Source organism: Convolutriloba macropyga, chromosome 9, assembly GCF_964194025.1.
Source record: "Convolutriloba macropyga chromosome 9, txConMacr16.3, whole genome shotgun sequence".
Taxonomy (NCBI): Eukaryota; Metazoa; Xenacoelomorpha; order Acoela; family Convolutidae; genus Convolutriloba; species Convolutriloba macropyga.
This window is the reverse complement of record NC_134476.1, coordinates 53,171,093-53,178,926: the sequence shown is the minus strand read 5'-3', so window position 1 is coordinate 53,178,926 and position 7,834 is coordinate 53,171,093. Positions and strand designations below refer to the sequence as shown.

General features: G+C 33.0%; 1 protein-coding gene across 1 annotated transcript in view; it reads right to left on the bottom strand.

The window, feature by feature from the left end:
• Positions 1 to 7,834, bottom strand: part of LOC142345850 (sperm acrosome-associated protein 9-like) — a 39,181-nt gene that overhangs the window by 1,416 nt on the left and 29,931 nt on the right. The window lies entirely within an intron of this gene.

The window sequence follows — 7,834 nt, the reverse complement described above, 5'->3', positions numbered from 1 at the left end:
TTTTTTTTACTTTTTTTTGCTTTTTTGTTTCTTTTATGTGAATTACCAGACTGCTATTACTCTGGTATGACTTCAATTTTTGCGCAATTACAGGCACATCTTTTTCAATGTGAAATTGGGGCCTAATGAACATATATTAAATATTCAGTGAGAAGCTCATAGTGTCTAAGGCTTCCATGAGCACTTTATTTGCGTATTTTTTTATTTGGATTATTTTTTATTTGTTGTTATTTTGTAGAATTAAGACTTTGTCTATCTAATGACCTCTGCCCTTGGCGTTGCATGGTGCTAAATGTTAATTTATTTAGTTTTCTCAGCTGAAATTTCTTTGTTTAAATGACTTTTATTTTAAAATAAAAAAACTGCGGTTTTTTGAGATTGAGATTTTTTTTAAAATTTACTATCTTGTTTTTCTCAACTCGTAGCACATTTTCGGCAAAGAGGTTGCATCATTTTGCTGATGGATTGACTTTCAGACTTCAACGCTTTTTCATTTTTCATATTTGGTTTTTCAGCTTTGAGATTTCATTTTTTTGTAGGTTCTATTTTTTAAATTTTTGTTCATATGTGTTTATTGTCTAGTCACGTTTTTAACCTAGTGACACAACAAATATCTCAATAATGGCTTTGAAAGAAAGCGCTTTTGAACATAATTGTGAGGTATAGTGAGTGTAATGATCTGTTTTTAACATTCTCGACTCTGTTTTCTCGCAAAATTTGATTGAAATTTTGCATATTTTTGCCGTTATGTGGTAGTTGTAAGATTAATTCTGGATACTGACAGGTCTGTGACTTCCTATAGAGGTACAAGTGGACACTTTTCAAGTGTTTAAGTTCAAGCCTAAATTTTTTCGTGATAGCAGATTATGCTTAAATTAGCGGATTATGAGAATCATGCTTAAAATTATGGTTATCTGATTTTTATTCTAAGAGGTTATTTTGATTCTATGATTTTGATCTGTTATAGAAAAATTATTGATTTAGTAGTTTTTGCCTAAATTTGAGTTTAATTTTTAGTTTTTAGTACTATTAGCAAATTAAGTTCAAGTTTTGCTGGAGTTGAAAGGAGGCCTGATTTCATAGAAGTATTTTTTTTAAATTAATAGCTTAGAATTTTTTTTGATTGACACTGATTCTTAGCAATTTTTTTTCATGTTCCTTCTTTCATTTTACAGTTATTCATTTTCTTCAGTATTGTTTGTTCTTTATTAGTCATATGACATAACCTGGATAATCAGAGGTTTCAATGTTATCAAGGGTTATAATTAAACCAAATTTAATGATTTCAATAGACAGCTAATTGTTTCAATGACTTAAAAGATTTTAATTTTCAGCAAAGTTAATTGTTTTTTCTCGTTCTTTTTGAACGTTCTTGTCTAATTGTTACCAAGTCTAATCGAGGGCAGGTCCCATATCTTGTTGATTGAATAACAATATTTTCGGTTCAATTTAGTTATGTGGTGCTAATTTGACTTCAATTTGGTCAAATTTGTAAAAATATATATATATATATATATATACATTAGTTTTTTGTCGTAATAAATGTTTGGTTTTGTTGGTTCATTTTTTGTTTGTTTTGTCTCATAGTCTTGTAAATGGCATGTCTCATCTACTCTCTAACTTGGCACTGTTTAGCTTGTTTATCGGTTTGAGTTTAAAGCGGCTCTTTTTTTCTTGCAACAGTTTTTTTAGGTAATTTTAAAATTTTGAAAGTTTTCTATTCTTTTGGAGGACAATTAAATTAAAAATGTGCTCAAAAGCTGAGCAGGGTCCACACATTATGTGCAAATGCACAGTACCGATCCACCTTGTTCTGTTTATCCTTCTTATTTTTCTTTGAATCAAAAAGAAATATCCCGCAGTAAGTTAAGAACATCTTTTTCTTTCTCAACTTATTGTGTTGTATATCTGAACCAAAAACTTATCAGACTTTGTATGTATTTCCCTCTTTTTTCCTTCTAATTAGGTAGTCCGAAAATTAATCTTTTAACTGAAAAGAAAGTTAGCTGTGGCTTTAGTCAAGTGCTGCTTCGATTTGAAGCCGAAATATTCCGGCTATATTTTTAATCGGTTAAGTTGCACTGAAACAGGTAGTTAAATTCAATGCTGTACGTAAAAGTAAGCAATTAGGTCAAATTTATGAACAAAAAAAATTTTTTTCTTAATAGATAATTTTCAGAGTATAAAAAGTAGGCGAGAAAAAGGTTTCGTAAATTGAGCAAAGCTCTTGCTAATGTACAGTCTTTCATTTTTTAAAATAAAATTCTATTACATTAACTTGTGAATGCACGTTTGAAAGCATTTTAAACCATTTGAAGGAAGTGAGCCCTTCAGTGTGCTCTTTGTTTTGTTTTGTTTTCTTACCAATGCGTTTTTTTGAATTGTCGCAAATCTGTAGTAACCTGAGATTTGTTTTTATTGGGACTTATTGTGTCCTTTTTATTTTGATTGTTTTTTGGATGTTTTAGTTACTTAAAACTAATTAAATTAGGTTATTTTTGGCCATTCTGAGCTATATCTTCACATTTTTGTACTTTTGTTGGAGAGTGGTGCAATGTCTAATGAATATAGCGTGAGACAGGCTAAAGTTGAGATGTAAATTCTGCCAAGAGTTAAATAAAAGTGTTCTGAACTTTGGTTATGCCTTTTTTCTTGTCCTTTTTTGTCTGTCGAGTGTGCCGTTGACAACCGTTTTAACAATAACTGAGACAGAATTTTGGTGGAATTGTTTTTTCAAAAAAATATTGCTTAGTTCCTTTTCAATTAGCAGTTTCATAACTTCTCTCGAGAATCAAATTGGTAAAAGAACGGATATCTGGAGTAATGTAAATTTGCGTTCGATTGCATAATCGCTGTCAGTTGTTTCTCGTCAATCTTTCTTAATAAATATCAGAAGAATTGGGACCGAGAAAGACAGCCCAGGTTGAGGTGCCATCTGGAAGTGACCTCTGATAAGACCGTGCCAGACGATAGTAACCTCTGATCAGACCATTCCAGACAAAAGTAACCTCTGTTCAGACTAATGTGCGCTCAAAACTGTCTCTGATTATACCATTCCCATTCGGAAGTGACCTCTGATCAGACCCAAATCAGACCATTGCCAAAAGATTGTGCAACCATGGCCCAGACGAAACCCAGACCAATTATCAGACGACTGTGCGCTTCAGATGACCTCTGATAAGACTATTAAGTATAGTGTAGGGTACATTATGCAATTGTATTAAGCGCAACCTCCGTATTCTGACGAAAACCATTTTTGACTGATATTTGATGAAGCGTTTGCTTCTCGTTCGTGTTTCTTTTCCTCGGTTTCCACTGTACCACGTTTTTCTACCGTGTGTTTTTTTTTCGTTTACTAATTTGCGGTTTTCTGTGGAACGAAAATTATCTGTTTTATACGGTGCGTTGTGCATAATTTGTTGGGAGTTGCAAACTGTTACGCATGAGTATCGTTTTTCATCTCGTTTTTTTATCATTGAGGCTAGCATCTGACATGGTCAGTTTATTTGTTGTGCTGGAAACATTTGTCTTAAAATCTCAATTTAATGGAGTTGCTAAAACAACTTTGGCATATGATGTTGTTGTTGTTGCTGCTTTGTTGTTATTGTTGTTGATGTTGTTGTTGTTGTTGTTGTTGCGGCTTCCTGGCGTTTGACACCAGAGGGATTCCTCCCATAACTTCTGATTAGAACGATGTCCAAATGTTGCGACAGTCACAGCAGTCGCAACATAGTTGCCATGTGCAAGGGTTGGAATCAGAGAATCTGTTGTCAATGAACTTCCACATCAGGTTGACTATTCGCGATTTTAGACCGACAGGGTTGGCAAACTGAATTTTTCGTTCATTCTGTTAAGGACTCTACATGTCCGGTAGACAAATTCTCCACGAGTCTTTTCTTTTTTGCACTTGGTTAGCTTGAAAAACATCGTGGACCTACCAGATTCAGGGTTACAAGTGGGAATGTTGATGTTATGTTCTCCTTCAACAAGTAGTTTGGACATGAGCAGAATGTCGTTGCACCGCATGAAGAGCGGAAGTGGTAGTACGTTGAGGAGATGTAGCTGTTGGAGGTAGCTTTGATTGGAGTCATAGCAGACCCAGTTCAAGGCACGTTTTTGGAAGCTCTAGTCTCTGGTGGAACCACGGCTCAACCGTACGCAGTTCATTCCGTAGAGCAGTATTGGCAGAAGAATGGATTTATATAGTCCGAGTTTGACAGACACATTGACTTTCGGTGAAACGTTTCTTCGAAGCAGGTAAAGAGCCTTGTTGCCTTTCTTGAGTCTTTCGGAGTTGTGTAGAGACCAGGTCATGTTTTTAGTTACAAAAATACCAAGATCTTTGACGGAGTCAGCGCTGTGCAGTTGACTTATGCCTAACATCAGACCTCCGGAGTGGTTGTTGGATTTTCAGTGCAGCGCACTTTTCAATTGCCAGATCCATTTTGTTGGGCTTCACCCAGTGCTGAATGCTGTTCAGGTCTTCTTGAATTTGCCAGTCGACTTTTCCTGTGAAAATATACTCAGGCACGTGAAATTGTGTAGACCTTAAATGCTTGGTTTCAAAAAATATGACTGAAGTTTTGTGTTTTGGCCGTTTTTGTTGTTCTTTTTGTTTTTTGACACTTCTTATTATTAATGATAACACTCATAGGTTTTCTGATGATGAGTGATTGTAATTGTTGTTTTTTGTTCCGACCCCTCTTGAGGGGAGAGGAACTATATACTCAAATGGGTTTTTCTTTTTGTTCAGACAATTGTGGCTGATCGATATATTAATCGTAGAGAGTTGAGACTGGTATCCTTAGAAAGCTTGTCCAGCGTAGAACATGGATTTAAAAAGATTTTTTTTTATTTTCGTTTTTTACAGGGAGTTATCGAGGTTTAAACTTTTGGGAAAAAGACTGAATTCCGTTGATTTTATTCACATTTTTCCGAATTTTTAACTATTTTGCTAAAATTTGTTAAAATTTTTCAAGAAAGCGTTTTTATATTATTTTTAAAGACAGAAATAAAGACGGCTTATTCAAAAAATTTGATCTTTTTTATATTAATTAAATAACAGAACATTTAAAATCAAAGCTCACTAGTGATAGGTCCAATTGGTTTCTGAGTTATCTCCAAATTAATTTATCTTTTTTTGCTTGAAAACTTATAGTCGTTTTGTTTTTTAAAAATAATTTGTTTTTAAATAAAAAATGGCTTGTTGAACTTTGCCTCCATTTTTCTTTTAATTCGTTCAAGTTGTAGCTTAGTGTCAGCAATGAAGGGAATGCTTTTTCTTTCTTCTGAATTCAAATTAATTTTTTTTTTCGGTTTTACGCTTAAGTTATGGTTTTCTGGCTTTGATACTACTAGAGTTCACATTTTTTTTATTTTAGGTGTTTGCCAATTTTTCATGTTTTCTAGATTTGTCACAATATCACGTAATTGACAGTTCATATAACAGATTATTGGCATTCAAAAAAAGTAAAATTGATGATATTAAAATCCTTAAAGATATCGATTATGGTTTTTCTACGGCTTCGACACTACTTTCTCGAAGAATTAAATTGAATTTTTCTATTTTGTCTTTAACTGTCGTTTTAACTGTCTTTTTAGACGTCGGAAATTTCCTGAACAATGACCCGTTTTCTTTGATTTTTCATGAGAGATTAGTTGAGCCGATATACTGATATTAGAAGATAGCTGATGGCTTTCATGACTTTGAAAACAACTGCTTTTCAAAATTAAAAAAAAACACTTTGACTGCGCAATTTTGTTCCTTTTTTGTCTGTTTGTTATCTGGTCTCGTTAATTACTGGCCCAATATGACATTATTGTTGTCAAAAGAAGGTTTTAAAAGAGATTAATGTCACCAAAATCTAGAGTTTTTTAACATTTCGTTATGAATTTACTGGTTTCGACTCGGGTTTTTCACAAAAAAAATATAATTTTATCATATTTGACGTTATTTTGTAGACATAAGACATATTATGCATAATGGCAGGTCTCAAGGGTTTTTATGGAAGACTAAACGAACCGTTTCAGTTTTTGCATTTTTCAATCAATGGCTTTCATGTCTTTGGAAATAATTTTTTTTCGAAAAAAAAAACAAGTACTACTTAATTTCTCCAATTTTTTTAATCTTTTTTAACTACTTGTTACCTGTTTTCATTAATGAGAGGTCGCATAATACCATATTGGTGTTAGAAGAAGGTCAATTGAACTTATTTTGAGGGTCAAAGTATGGTTTTACGGCTTCAAAAGTGTTTTCTGGCAAGTTAAAGTGATTTTTGTTTTTATCTATTTGTTCTTTTTTAACAGCATAAAAACTTGAATACCGAGAGTTCTTAATTCCCTTCTACAGAAACATTGGTAATTGTAAACCAAAGGGATATTTTAGTTGATTTCTAATGGTTTTCATTACTTTGAAATAAATTTTTTTTTTAAAAAATAAGCGAAGTTTTCAACTTTTCTGTTTTTGTTCCTTATTTTCTAATTGTTATCAAGCCTTATTATGGACTCGTCATATATTTTTTCTGATGAATTACAAATTTTTTTCTTTAATTTCAGTTTTATCTGACGCTATTTTAACGTTGTTATTTACTTTTGTTTTTTTAAAGTTTTTGATGTAATTAATGTTTGTTGTTGTTGTTGTTTGATTTTGCTGTTCGTCTAGACTCTTTTTCTTAATATTGGCATATCTCATCAATCTAATGCATAATCTTTTCACTCCACTGAGCTATTTGCTTTGGAGGCTATCTTTTCGGTCATACCCCATTTTTTTTGAGAAATACTTGTTCAAAGTTATAGTGTTGTTTGTGATCTGACCCTGCTTGTTGTTGGAAAACAATACGGTTTTTTTTTCTTTTGCCCGCTTTTGCTGTTTGTGTATTTTATCTTTTTCAAAATAAATGAACTTTTTCAAAACTTTCGGATTTGAGTAAAATAAGCGAAAAATTTCTTTGATTTGTTAATGAGTTTTTTCTAACTATTGTACTTAATCAAAATTTGAGAAATGTTTCATAAACAAGTTTTTCTTGTGCAATCTGGCTTAATAAAATATCACTGCGACGGATTCTTAACCTTCTGATGTTATTCTGTTGTTGTTTTTTTATTATGATAACATTGAGATAGCCAAACCAAACTTATAATAATATTCATTCCTGTTTCCAAATTTAGACCATGGCTTGGCGCGTAATTTACAAAAAAAATGCTTCTGCCGTCCAATCTTTTGTGCGTACTGCCAACAAATAACTGTTAATACGAAAGCGTTGAAATTTCTAATAAATCAGTGATCAAAAAACATGGATAATCTATATTTTCAGAAAACAAAAGGGATTATATTATTCCAGAAAGAAAAATCATTATTTGAAACAAATTTGGACATTTTACGCTTTTGTTCAACTTTAATTAGGGTGCTCGTATATATTATCACATCATTAGAAAAAATGGCAAAAAAATTTCATTAACGAAATGAAACAGTAACATAAATAATCCCTTAGAGCAATTACTAGTTGGGAGGATTTCTCTCTATGCGTGGGCATTGTTACATTCAAGGCAACGCTCACTTAGTCTTTTCTTACTGATTTTTTTAAAAAATTGTGTGCACTAGTTCTCCCAGGTTAAGCTCCCAGACCCAAGCCACCTCTGAGCAGACTATGTCCAGACTTTGTGCTCTGATCAGACCGTGCCAGACCAAAATTACTTCAGATCAGCCTTTCGTGCAACTCATGGAGCAGTGCGGCCTTAGTGCGACCGTAGCCGTCTCTGATCAGATAATGCCAGACCCGAGAGGTCTCTGGTCAGACTTAGGCGACCAGGACCTCTGGTGCGACTTTTATTTCAATTT